The sequence below is a fragment of the Xiphophorus couchianus genome, chromosome 23 (genome assembly GCF_001444195.1).
Source record: "Xiphophorus couchianus chromosome 23, X_couchianus-1.0, whole genome shotgun sequence".
In the NCBI taxonomy this organism is placed as follows: domain Eukaryota; kingdom Metazoa; phylum Chordata; class Actinopteri; order Cyprinodontiformes; family Poeciliidae; genus Xiphophorus; species Xiphophorus couchianus.
In genome coordinates, this window is record NC_040250.1 from 5,690,427 (window position 1) to 5,702,855 (window position 12,429).

The window sequence follows — 12,429 nt, forward strand, 5'->3', positions numbered from 1 at the left end:
ACAAATAAACCTTGTAAAGGCACATGCAAGGTCAGTGCGCTTTTACATTATGCAATAATGCAATACAGTGGGTCTCTTGTAAAGAAACTATTTCACACACACATTAATTGTCGGAAAAAAGGGAATTACAAGGTGAGAAATGCTAAAAGACACATAAACACACACATGCACAGGCGCTAGTATGTACACATCCACAGAAGCTTTGGCTTTGGCCCAAAGGCCTGAGCCCACAGGCAAGAAAAGCGGGAGGCCCACAATCTGGGCACATGGAGCGCGTGTGTGTGCGTGTGTGTATGTGAGGGTGTGAGAGGAGGGACAGTCAAAAGTGGGTGGAGTGGATGGAGATCCTGAAGGAGGTTTTGAGATGTCTTAGTGTCTTAGTAGCTCTGCGGCAACTTTGAAGGAGCTAACACCAACTTGAACAACTTCACATGAGTGTATTTCTTTTTCTCAATGGACTGCACAGAATAGCTCTGTGGGAGTATGCTGGTTATCACAATGCCTTCAGAGTTTTCTTTAAGTTCCTGAAGCGTTTGCAAGGGAGAAAGTATTCCTGGAACAGTCGCCTAACTGGACCTCAGGTAAGTTTACTGCTACACTCCAATTCACACTGTTTATTATGAAGAAAGCCACTGCTATTTAGTTGTAATGTAATACTAAACACCCTTCTGGAGGAGGTATAAACAGTAAAGGTGCTTTACAACTGAAGCAAAACTTTTTAAATGTTACTCAACCGAACATGTTGGTTTCTCTTGAAGATGTTTTTTAAGATCACAGTGAATTATTTGTTTAGGTGACTCCATGAACAATATGGACTTTAAACCTGACATTTGCATGAGAACAGTAAAGAGCTCTGACATATTTTATGCAAGTCAGTGCACGCAGTTCCACTCATCTAAAACGTCTTCCTCCTTGCTTTTCATTTTTCAACTTTCACTTGGTTCACTATGTGAGAAACTGAATTGCTCAATCAGATTGGAGCATGTGCACAAATCCTTTGCAGCGACAAGAGAAGATGAACCTTTTTTTCAGTTCAGAAGTTGGTTTGGTCTTGAGGTGAAAGTGTATTCTCTGGCTTCTGTCACTTTCCTGCAAGGTCTGCTTGCATTGTATACACACATTAACAGAGGTGTGTGTGTGATGAGTGGACAATCAGATGACCTTCGAAATATGGTCAACTCAGTACTTTAATAACGACAAATGATGTTCCTGATACCAATTGCTCTTTTTGTTAAAACATCTTTTGTAAGAAATTCCAGATGTTGCTTTGTTTAGCCTTTTGAAGAATAAATCACAGTTTTTATTTAGTTTAGATAAGTTGCTCATGGTTATAGTCTCACTTATGGAATTTTATATTATTTTTTTTTTACAATTGTTGAAATATTACAACTAACTTGCTCAAATCACAGCATGATCTGGGCAAGAGTTTTCTACTAGCCTCACAGGTGATTTTAAGGGAAAACTAAAACTGGTTGATGGCTGATAATGTGGTTGTTGGGATTTTTTGAGAAAAAGTCCAGATGTGGGTGAAGAATGAGCAAAGCTGCCAGCAGTAAAAAGAACGATGCACCATCAGATGAACCTGCTGGACTTTTGACCTGTGTTTCTGTCTAAACTGGAGATATTTAATCAGCCACGTGAAAACCTCAGTAGTTTAAAACTAGACCTGTCTACCCTGTCCACACCAGCTCAACTCCTGTTGTCAAAATTATCTGAATGAATGACAGGGAAGCTAACTGGGAATCCTGCAGAGGCATTTCTTGACCCTTTCTGTAATTATGGCCTTCGTTGTAAGACTGGGCGTGGGTGCTTATTTGTGTGTGGGGTCCGTTTAACTCAAAGGAACATCCTCGACCTTTCCACTCAACCCCTCACCCTTCACTTGACATGACCTAGCACTGTAGCCAGCAGTCCGTTTCACACAGAGATAAAATTGTATTGTCGTAAAGGATACCCTCTATTTATGCTACTCTAGTCTGGGCATGATAGAAATGTCACAAACCTGCAGCCCAGCCGTTTTGGTGTCCACTCTGACAATCTGAAACTAATCCATTTCTGACACCACTTTGGGATCAATGTAATTGGTTAAGGACCAGATTCAAATCTTAAGTTGTTTTTGACATGTGGACCAACAACTCTTCACTGTGTGTAGGACAACACAGTGTTAAGAAAACATAATGCAATCATTAGATAGACTTCTACTGACTCATGATTCCATCACTATTTTTATTATTTTCCATCATCATAATGTTCTAACTTATCTAGTGCCCAAAACTAAACAAGGGGGCCCCCCAAGAGTCCTCTATTTTTATAAACTTAATAGCCATAATATTATATAAATTATGTGATTTATTAATGTTCCACTGCTTGTGTGCATTTCAGGGACAATGTAACTGTTTGTTAACTTATTGCTAAAAGAGAGTCATTGCATGTCATAATTCTGAGAAATCAGAGTCCTCAAAATCATATGCCTTGGATTTCATAAAACTGTGTGTACCCAAGAGCTTAATATAGCTATTCTAGTCCTCAAAACATTTGATCTCTGGAGTTTGTATTGATAGGATATGCTTAAGGCTTCATATAAAAGAGCCGAGTTAATGCTAAACCTTGTCATATTTGTTTCTGCACAGGTTGTTTGACTCAGATTTGATGTATGACCTGCAAAACTTTATTGAGCCATCCTGATAGCATGATGAAGCACCTGGCAGGCTTTTCCTACCTAGACTATTTTCCTGAAATTTTCAATTTCACAGTTCATAAGATATTGTGTCGACAGTAACATTCTGCGGCTCCTTTATGCAGAGTTTATCAGAGCAGAAGAAAATCAAAGGCAATGAAGTCCAAAATAAGAGTCATTCAAACCTTAAAAAAATAATATATTTATATGAAAACCAAATACATTAAATTGAGTTGTAAAGATGCTCAGGAGTTGGTTGGAAGCCTTACGCTCCTGCTGTTTGTTAACTGCTTTTGGACCAGAAAAGCAGAGACTTATTACAGTACAACCTCAAAGCTTAAGCTAAAGCCTTACTTACTGTGGGTGTGAGAGAGGTAAAGCGAATGACACGCCCCTCTCTAATTCCAGACAGGGGTTAGCATCATAACCTCGCCCTAACTTAATCCAAGAAGTCTGATCTCAGTGAACTTCAACAATGGCATTGACTGTGAAAGTAAAACAAAAAAAAAGGAAAAAAATGTGGTACTTTTGAGGTTATGCAATATGGTTAAGTTTTTATGGTTTTGGAGACAAAAACATCTTTTACTTCTTTAAAACATGACCCAAATTTTTAATTGAAGGAAAACAGAGATGGAAAATTGACCATTAAGATTTTACCTTCAAAGTGGTTGCAATGTCATCTTTTTGATAAAGTCAACAGGAAAATAAGTCTTACTGCCAACTGGAGTAATTTGCTCAGAAGTCAGAGGTCAGAGCCATGAACTAAAAAGAATCATGCAGGAAAAAGTAATTAAGTGAGAACAGAGTGCTTGAAGGAATTTCTCTCAAAAAACAAGACAGATAAACTTGTCCAGCCCTAACCCCCAAATATCACACAGTTTTATTTGTTGTTTAGAAGAAGGGAGACCTCTTTATGTGCTTATATAATCAGGCATTATTGTATGTTTGTTTTTACAGAATCATCAGTACCTTCAATTATCTTATGCCTGATGGGTAAATTATTGTACAACTAGGAGTAACCACAGTCGTTAGGAACACAAAAATTACAATAATTATAGCAGAGAACAACACACTCAGTTGAACCAATTGAGTCACACTATGATGGCCGTGAACAGTGTTTAATGTGCACTCATTAGCATTAAGCCAAACAATTGAAAAAGCCAAAATGATTTGCTGAAACATTAACTTCCTGAAGTAAAACATGAATGCTGGACAAAATCTGGATAATCCCAATATTTACTTGAATCAACCAGTTTAGGATCATCATTACTGTTGAATTACTTTTAGCTCATTTACAATAATTTTTAGAAGATTTTTTTTATTATCACACCTTGCCAGTCTGAGTAAAAAAACACTGTTTTCAATTGAAAATTTCACTTCTTGGCCTTGTGTCAGAAAGTAATTGCCCCCTAAACCTAATAACTGGTTGTGCAACTCTTGGTGCCAACAACTGCTTTCAACTGTTGGCAATAACTAGCCATCAGTCTTTAAATTGTTTGTGGAGGAACTCTGGCCCAGTCGTCTTTGTGAGAATCTTTCTGATTTAGCAACATTGCAAGGTTTTTAACTATGATTGGCTTTTTTAAGGTCATAGACAATGAAGCTCCACATCACTCTCATTTTACAAACCCAAATGTGTTCAAAACTGAGGTTGTGATCTGCTGACTGTAACTAATCATTTCCAGTGTAGAGATCATGGTTCCATCAATGAATCTTCTTGACCCTGAAGCAGAAAAGAGTCTTCAAACTATCACAGAACTACGATAATTGTGACTGTTGGCAAATGTGAGAAACAAAGGAAGGTGTCAGCAGTGATTTTGTCCCTGATATTATCACATTTTATGTTGTTTCTTGCTTATTGTTTAATCCTGAACAGTGATTTTATGAGAGAAAATTGAAGCCTATGATGCTTTAGATGTTATTCTGCATTCCGGTTGATGCAAGACATTTGGGTGTAATAATCAAAAATTCCAAATCCATATAAGCTTTATTACTAAATCTGCCTTTTGTTAGATAAAAAAGAAAGCTAAAAGGTATTTATAAGCATGAATAAAGAATAAATCATGTATTTGTCACAAGTGGGCTAAATTATTGTTATGGCCTCTTCACCTGCGTTTTAAATTCAGCATTACAGTTATTAAACCTTAAACCTTTCAGACACTGAAATTAAGCATGATACATAAAATTTTTGACTTGCAACTTGTAGAAACCAGAATCAGTAGCCAAGTAAATTCTGTTCATCTGAGTTCTTGATTGTACAGGTTTACCAGTAGTAAGCCCTGGGCCTGGCTAATGAAGTTGAACATAGCTGTCAAAAGAAAAATGGGGCCATTCAGCCGATTCATGATTTACCAAGGGGAGCGATTATATTTCCAGAGGGTCAGGCTTTTTTAGATAGCTCTTTTATAAACTCATTATTTGGAAGGTTCTTTATAGATTTAGTATGGTTATCTTTGTTCAATGTTTAAATTTTTTGGCAACCATTTAAGCAAAAAGGAAAATTAAATTTATTACAGGAAAAATACTTTTTCATGGCACAGTATGTTGCATAATATGGGTACCTGTAGTTAGATTTAAATCTGGCTCTCCCACACAGCTGGGAATGACCCAAGCTACTCCAAAGAAAGCAGTGAGTTTAACTAGCCCCTGATAATTTGCATCTAAACCTACATGTAGGAATTCAGAGAAATTATAACACGTTCTTTACAGCGGAAGAAAAGTTTATTTTTTTTACAACACTGGAACATTTTTAGAATTTTGATTCAAATCAGCAACATATTTAATGAACAACAGTTTTAACATTTGGTTAGAAATTCTTCCTTGTATCATTAATGTTTGCTGTAGCTTAACCACTCTTCCCTTGTGTCACATTTGTAGACACAAGGGAACTTGAACATGCCCTGTAATGTTGATGATCTGCATGATTTGTTTTTTAACAATTTCTAATTTGATTAGAACCATCTGCCATTAATCCTCACTGTAACACCTAATTGTCTAGAATGACAGTTTGGGGTAATTTTTCTCTGTGATTCCCACCAGAGATGAAAAGCGTTGCCCATCTTTTGTATTCAAAAGAAAGTGTTGCTTTATTCTTTCATCTTGATAAAAAAGTGAACAGTTAATAGACTGACACCAAGTGAATGCTCCTCATCCCTCATGGCCTAATATTCCATCACAAACTCATTACTGTCAGGTATTGTACCAGTGTAAAGCCTAAAGGTGTTGTTTTTATAATAGATACAACGGAAATTGGACTTGACAATCATGCAAATACAGAAGAGGACGCATTAATGACTACACTAAAAACAATGAGGGATAACATATAAAAACAAATCTGTCATTTTCTAAAGAGGAAAACAGAAAGTAATTCCTGGCACGTAAAAAAATCCAGTCCAAGCAGTTCATCTTTTTACAAATAAAAATATGAAAATGTGTCATATGCTCACATTGAGCTACTACTAAGTTTGATAGTAGGGATGGAGCATTCCGGATGATTTTGTAGGAACTCATCTGACCAAAGCACCGTCTTTTTCATGTTTGCTCTGTCCCCTACATGATCTTCAACCAGTAGTGAAAATGTAACTCATCCTGGTTTAATAACTGCCATGCAAATTTGGAAGACACCTGGCATGCAAATCAGGAAAAAGAAACTGCTATGATAAAATCTTATTCAGTCAACCTTGTATCTTAGTGTGTGCATGTATCCTGTACTTTCCTTCAAAGGTTTAGCACGAAATCAATGGAGTTTCTAATACCACATTTCTATACAAACTATAGTATTGTATATATAAAAAAAATAGAGTTACTGTATATATTATATTTTTAGTTGAGAAATAATAGTTGAGTTTTACTGAAATAAGATATACAGATGAATCTCAATTTGACTTTATAGAAATATGCACCAGACTTGTTTTATCTTCCCTTTTTTATTTTTTTAAAACACCCTGATACAAAGCAGCTTTTTGATGTGATTACTGATATATTGTGTTAGAGCCAAGTCCTCGTCTCTTCTTTCTTCTAAATGACAGGGGTGTAATCACTTCGTTCCATTTTTTTTACAGAAAAAAGCAGGAACAAGCTTCATGTGATAAACACCATTGCACAGCACAGGCAGCAGCAAAAATCATAATGCTTTATAGTTTTTCAGGGACAAAAGGAAGACCATGACGTTTTTTATTCATCAACTATTTCAACACATATTAAATTTTTCTTTAGAACACAGACAGAGATAATGATAGGGTTAAGGTAGGAACTCCTTTACCCCCATCTTATAGTTTTGTCATAAAGTTCTGGGTTTTCAGTGGCAGACTTGCAGGCATGCAGACGCTTGATTCATCTCATTAAAGTGGTTGTCATCGCACAGGAAACGGATACCTTTTCAATATAGGGTAAGGGTTCAATATATTCTACTATAAAATGCCATACAAGTTTTTTTTATTTAGTACTGAAAATTCAGGGCTGCACAGTGGCGCAGTTGGTAGCACTGTTGCCTTGCAGCAAGAAGGTCCTGGGTTCGATTCCCGGCCGGGGTCTTTCTGCATGGAGTTTGCATGTTCTCCCTGTGCGTGCGTGGGTTCTCTCCGGGTACTCCGGCTTCCTCCCACAGTCCAAAAACATGACTGTCAGGTCAATTGGTTTCTCTAAATTCTCCCTAGGTGTGAGTGTGTGTGTGCATGGTTGTTTGTCCTGTATGTCTCTGTGTTGCCCTGCGACAGGCTGGCGACCTGTCCAGGGTGTACCCCGCCTCTCGCCCGGAACGTAGCTGGAGATGGGCACCAGCAACCCTCCCGACCCCATTAGGGACAAGGGTGAACGGAAAATGGATGGATGGATGGATGGAAGTATAGTTCATTTTGACTGACATGACAGGAGCAAACTATAATCTGAATGGCTAACATCTGAATGGCCATACAGTGATGGAATGTTCCAGTGCTCTCTAACAAGGACCTGATAAGATTAAGTCTGCACTTTTATGAACTCTATGCAGGTGATGAGGCTCAGCCATTAAACATTTCATATGCATCAAGAGAAATTTGAATTCTAATATTCAATTTAGAATTTTGTTTACCTCAAGGCAAACAAAAGCCAACTTTTGAAATGAAAAAGTGCATTGATTAATTTGACTAAGTAACAGGATTTTCCTCATTTATGCAGTTCAAAAAATTGCCCAAGTTAAGACATGGCCTAGTCAAAAACAAATCAATGAATGCTTAAAGTAATGTAATATAGCCCGCGATAATTGTATACCATGTGTCCTGAAGCCTCTGCCCTTCAAATTATTTCATTATTTTCATTATTTTTGTTCATCTAACAAGGACAAATAAATTCAAAATTACCACTTAATAAAGTGAATGCAATGTATACAGGTTTTTAGCAATAGTTCATTTGCAATCTCTGTCCCTGGCTAAACTTCCAGGATTAAGACTTAAAAGTATATAGAAGTCTCAAATATTACAACCAGTAAAATAATACATCAAAACTTAAAGAAACAACAAAAGTCAACAAAAAATAGAAAATAAAAATGTATACCAATGTAGGGCCATTTGCTTCAGTATGCATCTTCTGCGTACTTGTATTATATAAATATCCTTCCTTCCCTCCTAAAACACGCACATGAATAACAGATAAAATGGTAACCCCACGATTAATGTCTTAATGTCTAGTTCACATGACTACCTCAGAATTTAGAAGCAGAATATTAATCAGCCTCCAGCATTTTAAGTCATAATACATGCTTCTGTAACTGTTTGAGTCGTTTTATTTCACATCATAGACAAATGTCATCTGCAAAGCTGTTGATGCTTCTTATAACATCCAGTACGTTATGAAAGCTGCACTTGCAGTGAATTCATGTTTTCCCTAAAAATTGAGAATTACGTAATATACCTTATTTTCAAAAACTGCACAGAAATAGAGGTCGATTGCAAGAGCTACCAGCATACGTGTATCTATAATGAGTCTTTTTCTATACATGATATGAAAGATAAAATTAAAAATATTGAACCTACTGGTGGTCATCCACTATGTCAAACGTTTTTGGCAGAACAAATGCTTTTAAACTTCAAAGAACTCGCCTGCATCTTGTTTAACAGTGTGTGAGTTTGTTGTAGGTTTCAACACAGCAGAAAGTACAAGCTAATCATGCTCTCACTGACAGACAGAGATCGTTGATGGGGTGAAGAAAAGCTGCAAAAACAGTTCCCCGTCTATGCTGGAAGGCATGTGGGGTGATGTCGAAATGTGACCCAGCAAGCTGGAGCCAAACATGTGGCTGCAGGTCACCTGCTGGAGCACACAGAAGGAGGGAGGTGTTAGTTTGTTTGAGTTGAACCAACAGTAACATCCTGAAGCCTCTACCCTGCAGAGCTGTATCTTTCGATGAAAGGTTTTAGGAATAAACATGAAAAGATGCGAAAGTCGCTGACAAGCTCAAAACTAGGAGAACAGAAAGTGAATAGTTTTGTTTTTGTCAAGCAATGTGGTTTGAAAGATTCTGAACAGTCTAGGCGGCTTCCACACACCTAACCCCTTTGCAGTTTATCAGAGTAAACATCTATTAGCCAGGGATGACAAAGCAAACAGGGCTGATTTGTTGAATTCATTACATGTTTGATATTAGGTACATTATACTTGAACAGAACGGTGTTTGTAGTCAGACAGTAATCCATCTTCATCTCCTTCTTAAATCACCCTCCTCTGGTTGCTCATTAAAGGATTTACCTTTAGCTGAACAAATATTTGTATTTCTGTTGTGTGATATTGTGTTGCTAAAGAGCATTCAATGGCTTGCATTGTCATCAGGCAAGTTAAATTACAAGAAGTATAGAACCATTGGTCATTATTTGTACATCAAAAATACAGTTTAAATCTAAAGTTGATTTACAGATATATGAATATATCATCTATCATCACTGTTCTGTGAAGGTCTATCAATACACACTAAATAATGCAAATTTCAAGATGAATATTAAAACTACCTTTAGTATTTTATAATGTATTCTGGTTTTACAAAACTTGTTTTGAATCAGGTTTAGTTTATTGTCAAATATGGTGCTGTTTATTACCAAATGCAGTAATTTTTTCCTTAATTAATATGCTTTGCAACACTACATACTTCAAAATATGTTACCTTTAGTATTTTAGTCTCAATACTGTATAATTAATGACATAGAATATTTATGCCGTTAATCCTTATTGAAATGGAGCACAATGTCATATGTAAAAGCAAACATTATAAATTACGAGTAAGACACTTAGTGATGGTAACGCAAAGACAAAATATCTGGAAAAAAGTTCTCTGCTCTAGATCTAAAATGCCCTATTTTCCCCAAGCTTTCAAGATTCTCTAGATAGAAGCTGAAACCCAAGTGGCACCCTGACGGTTATAATCTGAATACCTGTCACCAAACGATTCGAGATAAAATCCCACATACCTGGAATCCATTACTGAAACCACCAGCGCCAGTCAAACACCTGCATGCTCAGCATATTGTGTACCAGAGCAGTGTTTTCAGATCCCACATGGATTGTCGGTTTAAAATAAGACACAGGTTTTTGTAAACATTCTTTGCTTGCTTCCGTCACATTTATTCATATAACTGGATGCTCCAGTGATATTAGACTGGTGTCGGGTAGCTTTTTCTTTAACCATGAATACAATGCATGGAGTTGTGTTTCATTCCTCTGATGTCAGCAAATCTTTGATCTTCTCTAAGTATTGTTCTGCATTTTAACTGATTGTGTGCAAATAATAGAAGAAAACCTTGTAAATTCACAAAATTAATGTTTTGACAGCTTAACTTTTTCCTGCTCATGTGGTGTTCTGCTGTTATGGTGTTTTGTTATTTTTTGTATTTTTTTGTGAAACTACTAAGTTAGTTTTTCAGTACCTCTCTGGTCCTTCATGCATATCCTTTCTTTTAATTTGTTGACAAAAAAAAGTTATCTTGCCGTGATAATACCTAATCAAAAAAGTACACTGCTCAAAAAAATAAAGGGAACACTCAAATAACACATCCTAGATCTGAATGAAAGAAATATTCTCATTGAATACTTTGTTCTGTACAAAGTTGAATGTGCTGACAACAAAATCACACAAAAATCATCAATGGAAATCAAATTTATTAACCAATGGAGGCCTGGATTTGGAGCCACACACAAAATTAAAGTGAAATAACACTACACGCTGATCCAACTTTAATGTAATGTCCTTAAAACATGCCAAAATGAGGCTCATTATTGTGTGTGGCCTCCACGTGCCTGTATGACCTCCCTACAACGCCTGGGCATGCTCCTGATGGCGGATGGTCTCCTGAGGGATCTCCTCCCAGACCTGGACTAAAGCATCCGCCAACTCCTGGACAGTCTGTGGTGCAAAGTGACATTGGTGGATGGAGCGAGACATGATGTCCCAGATGTGCTCAATCGGATTCAGGTCTGGGGAACGGGCTGGCCAGTCCATAGCTTCAATGCCTTCATCTTGCAGGAACTGCTGACACACACCAGCCACATGAGGTCTAGCATTGTCCTGCATTAGGAGGAACCCAGGGCCAACCACACCAGCATATGGTCTCACAAGGGGTCTGAGGATCTCATCTCGGTACCTAATGGCAGTCAGGCTACCTCTGGTGAGCAAATGGAGGGCTGTGCGGCCCTCCAAAGAAATGCCACCCCACACCATTACTGACCCACTGCCAAACCGGTCATGCTGAAGGATGTTGCAGGCAGCAGACCGCTCTCCACGGCGTCTCCAGACTCTGTCACGTCTGTCACATGTGCTCAGTGTGAACCTGCTTTCATCTGTGAAGAGCACAAGGCGCCAGTGGCGAATTTGCCAATCCTGGTGTTCTCTGGCAAATGCCAAGCGTCCTTCACAGTGTTGGGCTGTGAGCACAACCCCCATCTGTGGACGTCGGGCCCTCATACCATCCTCATGGAGTCGGTTTCTAACCGTTTGTGCAGACACATGCACATTTGTGGCCTGCTGGAGGTCATTTTGCAGGGCTCTGGCAATGCTCCTCCTGTTCCTTCTTGCACAAAGGCGGAGGTAGCGGTCCTGCTGCTGGGTTGTTGCCCTCCTACGGCCTCCTCCACGTCTCCTGGTGTACTGGCCTGTCTCCTGGTAGCGCCTCCAGCCTCTGGACACTACGCTGACAGACACAGCAAACCTTCTTGCCACAGCTCGCATTGATGTGCCATCCTGGATGAGCTGCACTACCTGAGCCACATGTGTGGGTTGTGTGAAAGCACCACCAACATTCAAAACTGACCAAAACATCAGCCAGACAGCATAAGTACTGAGAAGTGGTCTGTGGTCCCAACTGCAGAACCACTCCTTTATTGAGTGTGTCTTGCTAATTGCCAATAATTTTCACCTGTTGTCTATTCCATTTGCACAACAGCAGGTGAAATTGATTGTCAATCAGTGTTGCTTCCTAAGTGGACAGTTTGATTTCACAGAAGTTTGATTTACTTGGAGTTATATTGTGTTGTTTAAGTGTTCCCTTTATTTTTTTGAGCAGTGTAGATTCTGTAACAACCTTAAGATGTCACAGTAGTTAATGGCAATGCAATTTTAAAAATCTAAAAAATTACATTTCAGAGTCTTGCATCGAATATGATATGAATGCAGCAGTTTGGTGACTCATGTCAGCTGTTACTGGTACAGTCATTTAAATTAAGATCCATGCTTAACCCTCTGCTGTCATCTGCAAGGCACCAAGTCATCGAACAATAAGTCCCTCTGCCAAAGT

The 12,429-nt window shown here is 38.2% G+C and overlaps 1 protein-coding gene across 1 annotated transcript in view; it reads left to right on the forward strand.

Moving 5' to 3' along the window:
* Positions 1 to 359: 359 nt before the first annotated feature.
* fat2 (FAT atypical cadherin 2) overlaps positions 360 to 12,429 on the forward strand; it is a 97,880-nt gene continuing 85,810 nt past the window's right edge. The window contains exon 1 of the mRNA XM_028009662.1: positions 360 to 581. The gene's annotated coding sequence lies outside the window, so the exon portion shown is untranslated. The remainder of the gene's footprint in view (positions 582 to 12,429) is intronic.